Source organism: Hetaerina americana, unplaced genomic scaffold (assembly GCF_022747635.1).
Source record: "Hetaerina americana unplaced genomic scaffold, ioHetAmer1.1.p SCAF_8, whole genome shotgun sequence".
Classification (NCBI taxonomy): domain Eukaryota; kingdom Metazoa; phylum Arthropoda; class Insecta; order Odonata; family Calopterygidae; genus Hetaerina; species Hetaerina americana.
Genome location: NW_027287427.1, coordinates 52,552,709 through 52,570,821, shown reverse-complemented (window position 1 = coordinate 52,570,821; position 18,113 = coordinate 52,552,709). Strand labels below are relative to the sequence as shown.

At 42.6% G+C, this 18,113-nt stretch overlaps 2 protein-coding genes across 2 annotated transcripts in view; one reads left to right on the top strand and one right to left on the bottom strand.

The window, feature by feature from the left end:
* The window catches only part of LOC139697856 (uncharacterized), a 486,545-nt gene that overhangs the window by 109,902 nt on the left and 358,530 nt on the right, over window positions 1-18,113 (bottom strand). The window lies entirely within an intron of this gene.
* Window positions 4,620-18,113, top strand: part of LOC139697912 (uncharacterized) — a 310,000-nt gene continuing 296,506 nt past the window's right edge. The window contains exon 1 of the mRNA XM_071596773.1: window positions 4,620-5,026. The gene's annotated coding sequence lies outside the window, so the exon portion shown is untranslated. The remainder of the gene's footprint in view (window positions 5,027-18,113) is intronic.

Genomic DNA, 18,113 nt, shown 5'->3' with positions numbered 1-18,113 from the left:
GGCGGTGAGCCACTCTGGATAAAAGGACCTGGATTCCGGGAAAAAAAAGACCTGGGAGAGCGAGTGATATTAGGGTGCGTTCCGAGGAAGCTATTACACATCGGCGCTTTCTGGGGGGGACACGGCATACGGCCTACCTCCCCCCCCCAACACAATCCACAAAGAACCCACTCACCCCCTCCCCAAATTAGTGACACACCCTCGCGATCGGCACCGCTGCCATTATCGTCCCCCGCTCCCGCGAGTCGCAGGGTCTCTATTGACAATACGCCCACGGCGCGACGCTGAGGAGGCGGCGGAGGCAAGAGTCGATACGGTGGCTTTTTTCCGTTCATCCTACTGCGAAGATGACCTGGCAAGGGGCATAAAACAAACACTCAAGAGCGCCGCTGGCCCTTAACCAACGCGGGGAGGAGGGAAGGTGGTGGATAAAAAACAATTTCGTGCAGAGGGAAAAGATCTCACGAAATCCGACTGCGTGGTCTCGATTATTATTTTCCTCCATCCCTCCATTTCCGCCACCTCGATTCGGAGTAAGTGGCGTGAAATTTCTTCCCGACGGGGACCGTTACCCCAGCCAAACTCTGCAGCCTCACGGAATGAACCGAGCGAGGGTGAACGTCGGTGACGAGACTAGTGAGTTCCCTCGGCACGGACCTTAGGAGACAATGCGACGAGAGCAATTCCGTCGAACATGGAAAACTAGTGCAAGGGTCTCTCTCATTTTTGCCCCTTAGAGGTACTCATATTTCCGCGGACAAAATGAACGCCTTCGCTCCGAGACATTGAGTGCCCGGGATGCCATCCTTAAAGTACGTGACAGTGAGCTGACCGGGAGAGCGACACTTGGCGCGTTTGTTGTTTTATCCTCGAAAAAGATAAGAAAAGGTATTGGTCTCCGAGAAGTGAAGTATTTTTTCAATTTTTTTTGGCAACCGAGTCGAACCCATCCGTTCGACAAAGGGCGCGTGTCGATCTTCCCACTGTTTCTCCTCCAGAGTGGGATGTTCGTGGTTTTCTCCCGAAGCGCATTTACGTCAACGTAGCCAGCTGAGCTGAAGGGAGTACTGAGGCCGGTGCCACCGCCTTGAACGCCAATCCTTCAACAACCCCCCCCCCCCCCTGGGGAAGCTCTTGGTGCGTGTGAGACGACACCGAGCCCGCAAGTGCGACAGTGGTGCGACCTTGATTTCGGAGGACGACGGGTATAGGATCGTACGTTAGCTTCCGACAGTGGGCCCTCAACCTATACCCAATTTCCGCCTGTTCTCAATCTCTTGTCCCCTCAAATCGCACCACACCCTAAGCATCCGATTTCTCAATCTCTCCACGCTCCCTCCTGGACCCGTCCTCTCCCTCCGTGATAATACGAAAGAAATATTCAACCGCCGTAAAATCTAAAAAAAAGTAATACCTAACAAGTTTCCCGGAGGACGCGTGGATTGACTCAAAGAAGGGTTATTTTTTTCTCTGGCCCAAGTCGAGAAGTTGTAGTGGCTCTGTTGGTCAGCCCGTGCGGTGGAAAGAGAACAGAATATCCCCACCCAATTCGGCGGCGGGGTTCGTTGAACGTGTGGACCGTGAATGATAGGTGTGGAACGTCATGGCGCTCGGACAGGAGAATCTCACCGGGATAGGCGTTTGAAGTGGTTTTTTCATGGCCACCTACGGGACAGGAAGTACCGTCCGGGTTTGGAGTACTCCTACTACCTAGGAGGACTGAACACGGCAGTGACTGGGCACGAGTTCAATTCTCTCCGCTCTCAGAACCCTCGGGAGAGGTAGGGGCGTGTCGTGAGCGCAAGAAACAAGCCCTGAAAACGCATTGAGAACATGTGAGGATATATTGTCCATCTTTGAAACCATATTCGAACAGTGAGGGGGTGGGGGACGGAATCGAGCGAAAAATTTCACTCAAAATTTCAGGATTCAATTTTTTTTTGATGGTGTCCTTTTCGCGTCCACTCTGGTCTCATCATCACTCTCGTTTTTTCCTCCCTTTGCCCTCCCACGACCCCGGAACCGCTCCACCTTCTTCACCCCTCCTCCCCCGGAGCCACGCCGAAGTTCCCCGACGGGTGGGGGCAGCGGGTGGAGGCAACATGTGGGTGATTTAATCTCGGGGCGTGTTCGCCGGGAGACTGGGCGGGAGCGGGCTCGGGAGTGAGGGAAAGGTGGCCGTGTGTGTGGGCGTATGTTGCACGCTCCTACGTCATCGTCAACGCACGGGAAGGAACCCGCCCCTCATCCCCCTCACACCGGACCCGTCCCTCGTCCTGTCCCCACCTCCACCCCGGCGATAGCCCCTCCCTCCATCTCCAACGCCACCCACCTCCACCCAACGATTTCATCCCTTTCTTCACCCGAATCATCCCCGTGTTCTCCCTCCAAAAATATGCTTGGGTCGCCTTTCGGCGATGAAATTCAAGTGCTCCCCGCCCAGGAGATAAAAAAAAAACATTCCAGCCCCGGATACTTATTTTCTAACACGTGGGGTGCGGTTCTTGACGCGACGCAGCACGCGACCATACATCAACACTCTCCCCTCCGGAAAATTATCCCGAAGGAAACGGTAGTGCCAGGAACAAGTGGGTACGAAAAATAGCACACATTAGCCTTGTTCCGCTCCATACCCATCTCTCGGTTCGGCATCCAATCCCCGGCAACCGAAACCAATTCGAGCATCCACTCGTGAGGAACGGGAAGGAGACAATCCTCAACCAAGGACTCATTCGGAGGAGTCTATACTGAACGCTCATCCGTGTTTCTCGCTACCCTTTCCCACCCTACCTCCCCATCCCGGGAGTAGCCGGGAGGACCTCGGGTGATATCCCAATGTCGGTCGCTAAAAGGGACCCGCCCGCAGTCTAGTCCCGGATCGAGATCGGTTCATGAAGGAGAAAAATGATCCCTCTATCCAGGCCACCCCCAGCGGAGGTGGAGCAGCAACTGCGGCGGCCATGGCGGCGCCTTCCTCGGGAGAAGGGGAGCAGGGGAGCAGTGGAGGGACCGGCGAGCGGACGTGCCGCCGCCGCGGGGACGACAGCGTCGAGGCCTACTCCGCATCGCCCTTGTTTGACCGCGCACCCACCCCAAGGGTACTCACAGCCTCCTCGCGGGACCACATCGAGAAATAACCATCGTGATTCCGATCGGAAGGAGAAGTGAAAGAGGAGGGAAAGAGGTGGGAAGAAGGAAGACCGACGGAGGGCTCTTCCGTCTTTTTCGGCATCGATCTCCCCATTCCGTTCCGAAAGGTGCTGTTCTTGTGTGTGTGAGGGGACGGGGGAGGGGATCGCAGGGGAGGGAAGGGGGCGGATGCCGTCGGCGAGGGAGGCGGGCGGAGGAGGAGTGGGAGGGGATCTCGGAGCCGAGGAAAGAAAAAAGTGGAGGAAGATCGGAAAAGACTTTGCAAGGGAGAGGAGGAAGAAGGAAGGTTGGGTGGGTGTGAGGGAGGATCATGTGATAAACGGGTCCCTTTAATTCATTTGGGCGTGTTTCGGGCTTCAACACTCTCTTCTTAACCGCGCTGACGGGGCGACAACCCGCGGACGGACGGAGATTCGCGTCGAGATTATTGGTAGACCAGACAGAAAGTCCCCCACTCGGGCCCACTCCCCGCCCATCCCCTGTCTGGATCCGAAGGAGGGAGAAAACAATTGTATAAATATACAGGAATACGGGGAGCGAGGCGGGAGGAGAGAAAGGGAGATAATACTAACGTTGTTCCGCCTCCTCACTGACCCCGAAACCGTCGTTTGCACCACCTTACACGCAGAACTCCTACGGATCGTAAGCGTCTCCACCTTCGCCACCAGAGGCTGAGACGCTCGGACCTGGGATAACAGAAGTATAACAACGGAGGAGAAAGATCGCATTCAAAGGGCCGCCGATCCGTTTTTCAGTTCTTGTCTCGCCACTTTAATCCCTGAACGGAGCGATCGACCTTCCCTCCCGTGTCGAAGAGTGGCTTTTCACTTACCGTCTCCGAGGAGGGTCGAGTATCGCGGAGGTCTTCTAGTGTGCCGTGAGGTTTTCACCGCTCGAGCTCTCCTTCCCCGTCCTCTAGGGACGGGAGGAGGCCCACATCAATCGAGGCGAAAAACCTCCTCACCCCCTCCGACTTCTTATTTCCCAGTCCTCCCTGGAGATATTAGAACAATCTCCGGCAGCCCATTTGATATTTCTGAACAACTATCCCCCCACTCTTTCACTCTCTCCCTCCACCAAAAGCGAACATCTATCTCATCCACATTCCCATCACCTCCTCTCTCTCCCCCGGTGGTCCGTCGCCCAAGTGCGTGTGTATGCGTGTGGTTTTGAGTGTGTGAGTAAGCGCGTGGTTGAACTCAGCGGTGAGGGCGACCGGTGATTTATAGGGGAGACAGGGCACTCGAAAAGAGGAAGGGAAAGGTGAGTTTTTCGGAGGAGGGTTGAGTGGAGATGGGGCTGGGCGGCGTGGAGGAAGAGGGATTGGGCGTGGAGGGAGGGCGGAGGAGGGACACCGCGAAAGGATAGACTGTCCCCGGGGATAGCGGTGAACGAAGAGGAGGTGGTGGGAGGCGTGGGCGTGTGTGGAGAAGTTGACGTGTTTTGTGTGTGGAAGAAGGGTGGTGACGACGTCGGGGAGAAGGAGGTGAATCGGGGTCCAGGGAGGGGGGTAGGAGAAATAGAGGTTGTGATACAGTCAAACGTAATATAAAAGTTAAACGATATATATTAACCCACGCGGAGGGAGAGACTCTATCGGATATACTGCATGCATATATGAAAGATTGGAGCGAAATGGGATCTTATCAAGCAAGATGACCGAAGTGGACGAGCCGTTGTTATTTTCGTGTTGATTTTTTTCATACGCCTCTCTTCAACGACTCTCAGTCTCAGGAGAGGAAGAAGAAGAAGGAAAGCAAGAGAGAGAGAGGGCAGCGACAGGCAAAATAGGGGACGAGAGGAAAGAAGAAAGGGAGCAGAGAAGGATAATCGAGGAAGGAGGGGCACAAGGCGTCGCTTCTGTCCTTTTTCGGAGGTGAGTGCCTTTTTTTTAGAATTTTATTGGCATACTTACCTGAACTCAAAAGTTCAGAAAAATAGTTACCAACTCCAATCTCGCTAATTACAAATTGCCCTAAAATGCGTGCATTAACATAGATGGATAGATTTTAACGTGAATAATAAAAATAATAAGGACCCTTTATCTTAATTAGCAAGCTACTATTTAAATACGATCAGGATTTTTTCAGCGATTAACAAGTTTTCAGCTTTTTTAAATGCTGGATTTCCAGGACCGGAGTGTGATTTCCGAATAAGCAATGATCTTTGTGATCAGCATCTCATCATTTACTACTGTTTCTCAGAGAACGGCCCTACAACAGTGTTTTCCTAAATGGTAGAATACAATGGAGATTTGAAGTTTGTCCCGCCTTATTTGAAATTATAGTGCTCCAAATGCTGAAATCAATATCCAAAAATCTCTGTCCTTAAAAAAAATCAAAATCCATCGAGAAATTTAACTTTGCTATTTCTTGTTATATAGTGGTTAAATATTTATCACGCTATTTTCATCATCAACACTCAACCTTTGGTTGGCAGGGTTTCATGGGATTGATTGCCGAAAAAGTAGATTCATAAACTCAGGTGGTTTAAAAAATAATGACCATTATACTTTCGCCATCACTCAGATGATGAGGTTTTAAAACTTAAATATCAATTTAAACTTGAGCCAGTCACACATTAAAATTTTTTTTATTTTGCTTTATATTTATGACCTGGCATAATCGTCACAGCTATCTCGTACTAGAGAAAATTGCGTAGCTTTCTCTGCTTGTCGTTCATACATCAGATTCCGATAGTCATGAGCATTTCTGTTCGGCGAATTTCGTTGTACGAGGGTCATCCGGAAAGTAGTACCCGTTCGTGAAATAAAGACACAAAAGTAAATATTAACAAACATAAAAAATTTTATTTGAAAGAGGATACTTTAAACTACTTCTCAACATAATCTCCAAGCAAATTAAGGCATTTGTCATAACGTGTGACAAGTTTCTGAATTCCTGCTGCATAGTCCTTCGCCGCCAGCTCATTGAGATACGCGAGGGACCCATCTTGCACAAATTTTTGCATAATGCAGATGGTGTTTAACAATTTCATGAACAATTGTTCGAGAAACATTGGGAAAATGCTCACAGATGTCATCAATTGTGACGCGCCGATCGTTCCTCACGAATTCGTCAACTGAGCTCACCAGTTGGTCTGTAATGACAGACGGTCTCTCCGAACGCTCATCGTCGTGTGTGTTCCCCCTCCCCATGTTGAATTTGCGACACCACCGCCGAACAGACGACTCGTCCATTACATTGTCTCCATACACCTCCTTTAATTGGCGATGAATATCACATGGGCGAACGTTTCTTGCATTGAGGAATTTAATCACTGCCCTCACTTCACAACTGGCGGCGTTCTCAATTTTTTTAAACATTGTAAACAATCACAGAAACAACACAGGCAATGCTAGCGTCACGCAACTTGGCTCAGAGAAGGCAGACAAGCCACTGAAGCTATCTGACCTCGTCCAGCGGCTACTCGCGTCGTCAGCACTTCATGCGGCACGAACGGGTACTACTTTCCGGATGACCCTCGTAATATGTTCAGTGGAAAATCCATGAGTCCACACATTTTCTTGGTTAAATTTCTCAATAAAATATATTAGTATAAGGTTTAATGTGGTGATAACTAGCAAACGTCTTAAATCCAAAAACTTTGGTTTTCATAGCTCACACACGTTTAATGTACGCACCATAAAATTAAGAAACAATTTTTCTGATCACAATCATAAATTGAAAAAAAAGTCAACAATACTCAAAGGTGAGAAATGTTTATTAATGAGAATATTCTACAATATTGCAGTTATACACTTTAAACAACCCTAAAACCAGCAATGCATGGCAGTGAACGCCTGCACTTTAGTTGATTGGGTCTAAAATATCTTCATTGTGAATGCATTTGGGAAATGGGAAATGCTTCCCCATGGACTTTCCCTTCTATCTTTTTACCGCCGCGACGTCGCTTAGCTAGCTGACCAACTGGCCTCATGTGCCTTTTTAGGCCTTTCAATAGGAAAAAGACGCTACAAGACTTTCTCCTCATTCATAATCTATGACTAATGTCGAACAGGTCACCCTAGAAGGTGCAATTAGTATTTCTATCGTCTTTACAGGACAATGGAACTCGCAGGAAATTCCAACGCGTAAAGTGGAGTAAATTGAGAGTTCTATGGCATAATCTCTTCAGAAGAGTACCGTCAATTTTTGAAGTCCATCACTTGTGGTGTTGTATTGATGGTGGAATATGCTTTCCTCACGAAATTCTGTCACTTTCGCTTGGTGATCACTAAGCCGCTTAACATGCAACTCTTGTTCAGGAGATTTCGTTTAGTTAGGAAGATATACCCACTCAGTAATTATCCCCAATTACATGTGGTAAGATATATTCACAAATTCCTCCGCCAGATATTAAATATTTGGTTACTTCAGTCATCTATAGATGGGGTGGGATTTTCTCTGCGTAGGTAACTGGATTCAATACTGTGATAATTTAATATTTGATTGAGATTTTCTATTAACATACTCCTGTCAAAAGTAAGGGGATGATTCCTTTCGAAAACGAACAGGTATCTTCATGAAATACAAATCAATGAATGCAATTAATGCATGCAAATATGTACACTCACGAGAATAGAACCCTTTTTTTGTGGGTAGATGTATATATTAAATTAAAAATAACGAATGTATTCAGATAAACTACCAATTTTTCTTCGAGTCAACGGGAAAAAGTGACAGTGAAACGAAATATCATAGCAGGTGAAAAAGAGCTGTCTGGATAGCCAAGATAAATTCATTGGAACGCTGCGCCGTTCAAAAGTCAATAGTTTCTGGCGTGGCTATTGTGTGTTGGGGGGGGGGGAGGGGCGGTCGGCCCGATCATGAAGTGCTCCAGCGGAGACGGGCATCCCGCGGGCGGGCGGGCGGTCCCGCGAAGCGAAAGCGGACAAATGAAAACGAAAAAAAAATAATAATAATGAGACGGGCATCGGGGTCTGTTCGCCTCAAGAAAAGGATCATTCGTGGATCAGATGCAGTGCCTTCCACCGACCGAAGGCCACACAACGTCTTCTTTCACTAAACGACTAGTTGTGGAAGAGGGGGTCGATATCCGGCGAGGGACGCTTTATCGAGAAAACGATCATCATTTCAAATTTTTGATACAGAATGCATGAAGGGATGCATCCAACCGTCCCTATTTGCACGTGAACATTAGCCACGGGTGGTCCAATCGGTTGACGATTGTACCATCTTTGTGCGATCGGTTGCAGGATGGTCGGCCAAATAACCCGTGACTGCGATTAAAGCATTTATGATGCTATACAAATTCCACGCAGTGTTTCGCGACATGCCTTTCAACTTATCACTTCTCTTCATGATATGCCAAGTTGCATTGAAATCATCATAATTTTTAAGGATTCATTGTATTTTATTAGTAATTACAAGTGGAATGAGTTCAGCTGAATACTATTTTCAAACTCTCCTAATTTTACATCTTGCTATAAGAAATTCCTACACAAATCGAGTATCCGAATTAGCCTAATTCGAAAAGCTCAAAGTTAATACATCGAATTGAGAACTTTACTAAATGCCACAATGTCATATGATTCAAATCTACCAGTACATTCAGTGTTACCAATAGCTTACAATAAGACTTTTTGCCTTATTGCACGACAAAACCGAACCTATCTTACTTAAAATGGGTAGACTTTTAAGTGCAACAATTTCAGAGTGTAAAAAGAGTGTAAAAATCTTTTACAATCTTTAAAAAAAAAGACTTTTAAGTATTCATAATTAATGAAGTCCATTATGCTAAAGCACTTATGCTGTAATTTATTTAAAATATTTTAAAACATTTCCTAACAATTTTACAACATTTCCGGTATTTTGCAACAATTTAATTGTACATTCCTGTGTTATATGCAATGTGAGTCATTTTATACCGTCTATATCGATAACCATGGCAACAGTCTAGAAATAATGGAAGCATTTTGCAAGTTTATGCGTGGAGAGAAAATTTCCACGGCAGTGAAATGTGGAAAAGAGAAACAGTAGAGACATGATGTTTAAATCCGGTGGAATTTCGATACTACAAAATAAATATGAGAATAAAACGGACTGGCTGAGTAGCAAACGAAGGAGTAACTTCAAAGAAAGGTTGATGAGACAAGCCTGTGAAAGGCGTGAGAAAAAGAGAAAAACTAAGTCAACACCCTGACACACGAACAATTCACAGAAAACCGTAAACAACAGGAATTTAGAGGGAAACAACTACAGAGAAAGGCAAAGGATAAGTAAGAAGAGACAATCGAAGAAATGGAAGATTTCACGTAAATGGAGAGCTTGGATAGCTACTACAAAGCAATTCTTGGATTGATACTCAAAAATGGATCATGACCATTTTTATTTTCTGAATTGCTTCATTATTAATATATTTTGATTTGATTTCCTAGAACATTTTTACACAACGTGTGCGTAGATGCGTTAAAGTAATTGACCTTATCCTGAATCTCGAAATTTTGCAGATAAATTGAATTTAAGAAATTATTTAGGGGTAGAGTTTTAGCCAAAGGCTAAGGAGGATGAATTATAATAAACGGGTGATGTCCGGCGCCGGCTCAACGATATAATTTAGATACTTGCCGCAACCCAATACACCGACTGATAACCCTAAATGACAATAATTTTAGTACGAGGGTCATCCGGAAAGTAGTACCCGTTCGTGAAATAAAGACACAAAAGTAAATATTAACAAACATAAAAAATTTTATTTGAAAGAGGATACTTTAAACTACTTCTCAACATAATCTCCAAGCAAATTAAGGCATTTGTCATAACGTGTGACAAGTTTCTGTATTCCTGCTGCATAGTCCTTCGCCGCCAGCTCATTGAGATACGCGAGGGACCCATCTTGCACAAATTTTTGCATAATGCAGATGGTGTTTAACAATTTCATGAACAATTGTTCGAGAAACATTGGGAAAATGCTCACAGATGTCATCAATTGTGACGCGCCGATCGTTCCTCACGAATTCGTCAACTGAGCTCACCAGTTGGTCTGTAATGACAGACGGTCTCCCCGAACGCTCATCGTCGTGTGTGTTCCCCCTCCCCATGTTGAAGTTGCGACACCACCGCCGAACAGACGACTCGTCCATTACATTGTCTCCATACACCTCCTTTAATTGGCGATGAATATCACATGGGCGAACGTTTCTTGCATTGAGGAATTTAATCACTGCCCTCACTTCACAACTGGCGGCGTTCTCAATTTTTTTAAACATTGTAAACAATCACAGAAACAACACAGGCAATGCTAGCGTCACGCAACTTGGCTCAGAGAAGGCAGACAAGCCACTGAAGCTATCTGACCTCGTCCAGCGGCTACTCGCGTCGTCAGCACTTCATGCGGCACGAACGGGTACTACTTTCCGGATGACCCTCGTATATTCATCAATTATCTAACATGGAACAACTTTTCTGGTGCACATCCCTAGGGAGAAATACGTTGAAACATTCAACGTGTCGCGCACATTCATGAAGTATGCAGCCCAGACACGCTCAAAGCTTGAGAATAGAGCAAGGAAACCTAATGCGGTTGATAAGGGGACCGAAATGTGGGACAAAGTGGGGGTGGGAAAAATGTACGTGGGAAGTGTATTAAGGGCACAACAACTTGTTGAGTCCTTCGCGTGCTCTCCATATTTCTTTCCATCTCACTCTCTCCGTCTTTTCACCTCCAAACGTTACCTCCCTATCCTCCTGTGCCTCCTCCACCCCTTTCCCTTGTGCGCAGTTTAGGGCACGACACCAGGGAACCCGAGCGAGAGGAGAAGGAAATAGGGGCAAGGGACGTAGGTGTGGACTCCACCACCCACACCCTCACAATTTGTCCTCCACGGAGTTTTATGCGGCGGGGACAGAAGGGGCGGAGGGGGTGTGGAAAAGAATTGCTGAATGTGCGGAGGAAGGAAACCGAACGCTTTCACAGGAAAGCGGAGTTCTTCGTTCTGCCCCTTTCCTTTCACTTGCACAGACATGGGAAGAGCCGAATGCCATGAATCACATGGAGCGGCGTGACAGAGTTGGTAGACGCTTTAGTCCGTTATCGATTTCCCAATTTTTTAGTATTTTTAAAAAAAGGCCAAATACGCACGATGCTTAATGGTATGAAGATGAGGTGGAATGTTTAAAACTGGATTCAAATCTTTCAGCCTGCCCACTTTTCAACTTGTTTTTTCTTCCAAATCAAAGAACATAATCTATGTCAGGATCTATTATCGAAAAGCCTTAACCAAAGTTATTTAAGCCCCATCGACCAAATATTATTACAGGACGTCCATGGATTGATAATTGATTTGAAAATGCCAAATCGAATCCAAGTATGTAACAGTGTAATGTTTTTGGAGGATTTCGAAGTATCAAAGTAAAAACTTTAAAATAGATGAAGTTTTCTTGCTTATCTATATATCAGATTCATATTTTTATTACATTTTCTTCATTTGGCACTTTTTTTAAGAATACCTATCAATGCATCAATATACATTTTGATGCTTTGGAAGAACAGCTGAACTTAACATGACTTGAATGCCATCAGAATTCATAGAATTTTCTTAACTGTGCGATGAAAAAGACGTTAACCGATTGCTCAAAGGATCATGGAATAAAAAGCCGTTGAATGACTGATGAGGGAGACTGTCAAAATTCAAAAATGTACTGCTTCTTAACCGTGAATGCCTTTTTATTGCCTACCAAAATGCAGAATCATTACAGTAGTAGCACAACATGAAATTTTCAATCCGTGCGTCTGAAAGCAATGTGTCATCGTTAATCGAACGGAATGATGCTGCTTTGCGTAACTTATAGCTGTTGCTTAATCGACCTCTGATGAAAACAGGAGACTAATCCGAAATCCCATTTCCACACGCCAAGCACAAACATATTCCAAAAACCTATGCAATCCATTTCTGAGGAAATAATAATGAGCAAAAAAGTCAAGATTTTTAGTTCTTTCTTTCTACTTTCAGACTCGAATAGTTATCCTTAAGGCAAAGACCTCTCGTGAATTTACGTGACGATTTGAATCACAATTTGAAAAATGTAACTCAGTATATAGTATAATCAGGTATGCATAATGCTTATTTGATAAGGTCTAACATTCTACCGAACATGACAAACATCAGGTTCATAAATATTTAAGAAAATAAAAAAATAATAACAATAGTAACAAAAAACACGAATATTAGTTTCCAGTGTGGAATAGTACCTGATTGATAAAGGTAGCTGTCATTAAACCTGTTCCACAAGAAAAAATGAAATACAAATATCCACATAATCGGGCTATTTCCACTTTTCAATGCAAAAAAAGTTGTAGGAAACTTTGTGGCAGAGTATCTTAAGGGCTTCTTAAAAAAGAAGAGAGTACATTTTTAAAAGTTAAATGATTTAAAAAAAGATAAAGGAACAAAGAATTCACAGGAAATATTTCTTCATTCATTAAAGCCTACTCTGGATAAAATAAAAAGGCTATTATAGTATCTGTGATTTGAAAAAGGCTTTCGATTACATAAATATAGAGCATCTATAGAATGTTGTTTTTAAAAGATAGATTAAAGGATACATTAAATTTATCATTAAAATTATAATGGTTTTCCCAGAAGATCGAAGGATTTATGTTAAACTTAGAGTCGGTGTTAGTAAAACTAATATAACCTAACTTAAAGTCTAACGAGGATCTAAGTTGGGACCTATGTTGAATACTGTATAATCTAATAATATATTTAACATATTGCACTGGTTAAAGCTATTTTTATATGCTGATGATGCTTTCCTAATAGCATGGCATCAAGCTTTCAAAATCGCTGTAAGTGATAAGTAACAAAATAGGGAACATTGAATTAGTGGTTTCATGGCTTTAACCTTATGTAAAATGGCAAACCTTAGTAAAAAATGAAAACAAAAAAATGGACAGTTATAGCAGGAGTGACTTAAGAATGAAATCCATGACTACCTTGTGCATACTAACTACTTTAATCGCTCGCTGCATTTTGCGTTTGCACCGAATCCTTCGACAGTGGTTCAGTAAAAACACGGTCTAGCCTGAATGAACGCTCGCAGACGATTGCCGCTTGGAGCACGTTGAAGGTCAGATCCCACCATCGAGCCTGGGCGGTGGAAGCCCGCTGCGACGCACAGTCACGTCAGGAAAGAGTTGCTCCCGATAATTTTAAACCATACCATGTATTTCCAGTGTGAAATAGCACATGATGTCTTAAGGTTTAGATTTTCTAATCGCCTTGCCAAATTAAAGAAACCCATAAAAATTACATTATTTACAAGATACTTTATACTATCCGCTGTATCCTTAGAGAATCACTGTGATAAGACATTAAGATATGGCGTAATAATCTGGGAAAACAAATATAATTGTTATTTTAAACAGATATCTGTATCATAAAACAGGATTTAAAGGCTTTTTATGTGTCTTAATAACCCTTATAGAAGCGAAGGCTAAAAATTAACTTTTTATTATTATTAGGTAATCTACCGGTTAAGGTAGGTTTTTGGATGGACACAGCTACTAAATAAATATTTTGCGACTCCTAACAAAACACAAAATCCAGTATCCTACTTTACATCAGGTCCCTCTTCATCTCTGAGTACTTTCTTTCTCCCTTCATCCCGTCCAACATCCCTATCCTGTTCCTTCCCTTTCCTCTTTTGCCCAACATTCTACCCTCTATCACAGTTTTAACATCCCACTGCCGGTCAATACTCCCTTCAGCCACTTTTCCTGCCTCCATAGGATTGCTCCCAACAAACCCCTCTCTTCGCCCACCATACCAAGTACTTCCTTGTTTGTTTTCTTCTCTGTCCATTTCACCTTCTCCATTCTTCTCCACACCCACATTTCAAAAGCCTCCAGTCTATGTCTATCCTCCTACTTCAATGACCACGTTTCCGCGCCGTACATAGCTACGCTCCATAAACTTTCTGACTAAAGAAACTACCACGATTTAAGATACATGATCTCTATTGATTGTGTGTGCATGCAACTACGTGTGATTAGAGGGTAGAGAATATCATTGATTAAGAATATTTGCGTAGTTATTGAAGTTCTTCATTCAATTCTCGATCCAACAGACATTACTCGGTAACTAATAGTAAAATACTGAACTAACATTGATTCTATGCACCTAGACGATTGGATGAATTAGATGTTTCGAAACTTTCAGCAAATTAAACCACGATTCCCCTTCATCTGCGCTGAGTTAATAAATGAAAACCTTTTGATTAATATGAAAATTAACTTCATTGGCAGAATAGTTAAATATAACCTGAGAAGGGATGTAAATTGGAAGAAGAATGATATCTGTTTTTCAAAACGTAAATTCAGGCATAATAATTTAAACATCACATCAATAAATTATACAGAAAAATAGCTGTCCTCAAGCGAGTGGATATCACTCCTCATTGGCATAAACCAGAATGGATTGGAATTTCGGAGGCAATGGAACCGGTTTGACTGACGGCATTAATTTATATATCCATAAACGAAAACGACAAAAATTATTGAGCAAATTACAAACTCGGAAAACACGCAATCTAATATCCACGAATAATTTACGCTAATTATTCGGTTCGCAGGTCGAAAAAATGAAGTTTGTTATTTCCGAGGCAATTAAGGTATCATCAAATGAAGGCAAAATTTTTATATCAAATCCGTAATATATTTTCAGACTAAAAAAGTTCATAAAAATATTTTACGGCAATAACGAAACAAAACGGAAATAAACAATTTTAGGACAACATAGTTAGAGAAGCTTTAATGCCTTCATAATTCTGATAAATTTCTGAAAGTACAAATATAAGTAAAAAATATTTTTAATTTTGGACGAACAATTGCATGACTTAGAGCGATATCCATTAAAATGAAGAAATGACGGGAGAGTGGCAAGTGAGATTTCAAGCATAGTAAACCATATTTCAAATTACAATATGAAAGAAGCTCTTTAGAAGAGAAACATAGAAATTCAAGTACACATTATTATGAATAAAATAACCCCAGCGCTGTACAACGGAAATTTTATTTCCTTCGTCTGCAGAATTCGGCATTATACCGTTGTATGTGCGCCACCTGAAGCAGAGGATGTTCTAACGTAAACATACTACCTATATATGTTTGATTATGTACATATTATGTGCATATATATATATATATATATATATATATATATATATATATATATATATTTATATATTACACACACACACACGTAACAGGAGATATAATATTTCAGTGGCTGTAGAACGATGGGCTACTAACGACTGGCCTTATCTCGATCCCGTGGACACCTCTAGGCACCCTCAGCTCGATCCCACCTGTGTAATTTTTCGGGTACCAGATATTTATGGGAAATTACATGCAATACTGGTTAAGAAACCTAATTCCGTACCCTGATAAGTGAATTTCACATGCCGTTATGTTTGGCACGAAGTGGGTTCTAAACGTATGAAACCGACCTTCGAATGGATAACTGGAGAACTGTAGTTGCTGTTTCATGTTTATGTGTGTATATATATATATATATATATATATATATATATATATCATAACATCTCTGTGATCACATTTATAGATGATTGAAGGGAGTAATAACAGATAAATAAACGAAAAAGTGTAAACAAACTTGAAATATTGCAAATTAAAAACTAAATACATGCAAAAATCTCATAACTCATGGAATAAAATCGTCGATAAGGAAAAATTAGCACAACTTGTGTTATAGGTAAAAATGTATTTATTTCGAAGAAATGACTATCCACCCACTTCACATTTGTGTCACTAACTAAGAATTCTGAATTCGTTAATATGATCATGGAAACGCTATTTCCTATAGTCGAAGCATTCATTATTTTTATGAATGTGGTGTATATATACATTGGAGTTACAAACCAGAGCACACTGAGATGAAACAAATTCCCAGTGTTTAATTCTCACTCTGGAGAAAAAGCGTCTTCCAAGGCAATGTGAGACTTCGTCTAAGTGAGACCTTGACCATTGCTTCTGGGATACTTGAAATTAGCACCTGTAGGAGCCTTACCCACACTTCATCATCTACCGCCTCTCTCTCCCGCGTAAAAAAATAAAAAATTCCATTTCCATTTTATGACCTTGCTGGTTTCACATGCATAATTATGATTAAGTATGGCGCATGGGTCATGGGAGGAATGAACGTTGCTCAAATGGGTGGCAAACGAAAAAGAGCACAAATTATGCTATATAGACATGTGGGTATCGTCCTGGAGAGACGCGGAAACCAAAATTCGTGTCTCAACTGATCCTTAAATGGTTAGAAAGGATAATTTCCTTTTTTAGGAGTGATGCTTTCTGGCAAGTATAAATAATACTTATTTAAGAACGCAGTTAGTGGAGATTATATTACGTAATAGTTGCGGAGATTATCTTATGATGGAATTTAAGATCCATGCAGGAATGCGAGAATAGCATTTATGTCGAAACGAACACGGATCATCTTTGCCTAGGGGACAGTACCATTGCATAATGCAAAGCAAACAGTCTTGGTGCTGTTCATTGTAAAATTACTCATGATTTTAAAACAGATTTTGAGATGGGGGACTCAAGCACAAGAAATCCCGAATACCACGAGGAAGAAAAATAAATCCCACCTCCCATTCTACGAGGGTATTTTTAAAGGTTCTCTGAGCCACCATTAGATGTCAGCGCTAGCGCAACAAGTTTCCCGCGTAGTACTAGGCAATCTTTTATGAATAAACACGTATCGCATCGGTCCTCTGGGAAGATATCTGTGGTGCGGACGCCTCCCTTTGTTGTTTCCGTGTTGTGATTTGAGAAGATGGAAAACATTGAGATTCAAACAGTGATTTCATAATGAAAGGTATGATAGCTGAGGAAATTCATGCCGACACCCAGAACACTCTGGGGGACTCTGCTACTTCAAATTCAACTAAATTCAAGAAGACAATCGATTTTAAGATTGGTAGGAACAGCTTAAGTGATGATTCGCGTAGCGGTTGGCCAAAATGTGCCACTACCCCCAAATTATTTCAAAAGGAATGAAATCACGAGAAATGGCTGAAGCTGTAGGGATGTCATCTGAACGGGCATATGGCATTTTACGGTGGATTTGGACATGAGAAAATTATCTGCTAGATGGGTGCCGCGACTCTTGAAGCAGGATCACAAATGGATCAGCATGGAAATTTCCGAACAAAGTTTGACCCGTTTAAAGAATAACCAACAAAATTTTATGCGCCGCTTTGTGGTCACAGATGAAACTTGAGTCCACTATTATGTATACCCCAGAGAAAAACCAAAAGCAATAGAAACATGTTGATTCACCACCAAAGAAAGCAAAGGCAATACGGTTGGCTGGAAAGGTAAGGACTTCAGTTTTCTGGGGTGTGAAAGAGATTCTGCCGATAGATTATCTTTCCACTGGTCAAACTATTACTGAACCAAACTACGCTAATATCCTGGACCAACTACAGCAAAAGATACACGAAAAAAGGCCATGTTTGGCAAGGAATAAAGTCATCTTTCATCAAGACAATGTGCCCCCACCCGCAAGAGTCGTTGTCATTGATTTGGCTCCATCAGATTTACATCTCTCCTTCAAGCTCGACATTTTCCTTAGTTAGGAAATTATCCAACAGCAACGTCCGGAGGAGAATAATTTCTCTATTTAATCTAACTGAAAAACACTTTCTTCAGAGCGAAGATTCTTATTCTACATTAATGTATCTAGTGCACAGATTTATGCTCAAAGGGCCCTTCAAAATGAATTAATTCAGTGGTATTTGATAAATAACCCTATTGCTATTCTTGTAGTTAAATCTGATACCGCGGCGTGTGAAGCCACGGACCTACACCTTTCCTAATTCTATTTGGGCAAAAAACAGCCATTCCAGGACACCCAGCTTCAGTGCTCAACTTAAACCAGACAAGAGGTGCAGTATGATATCAAATGGAAT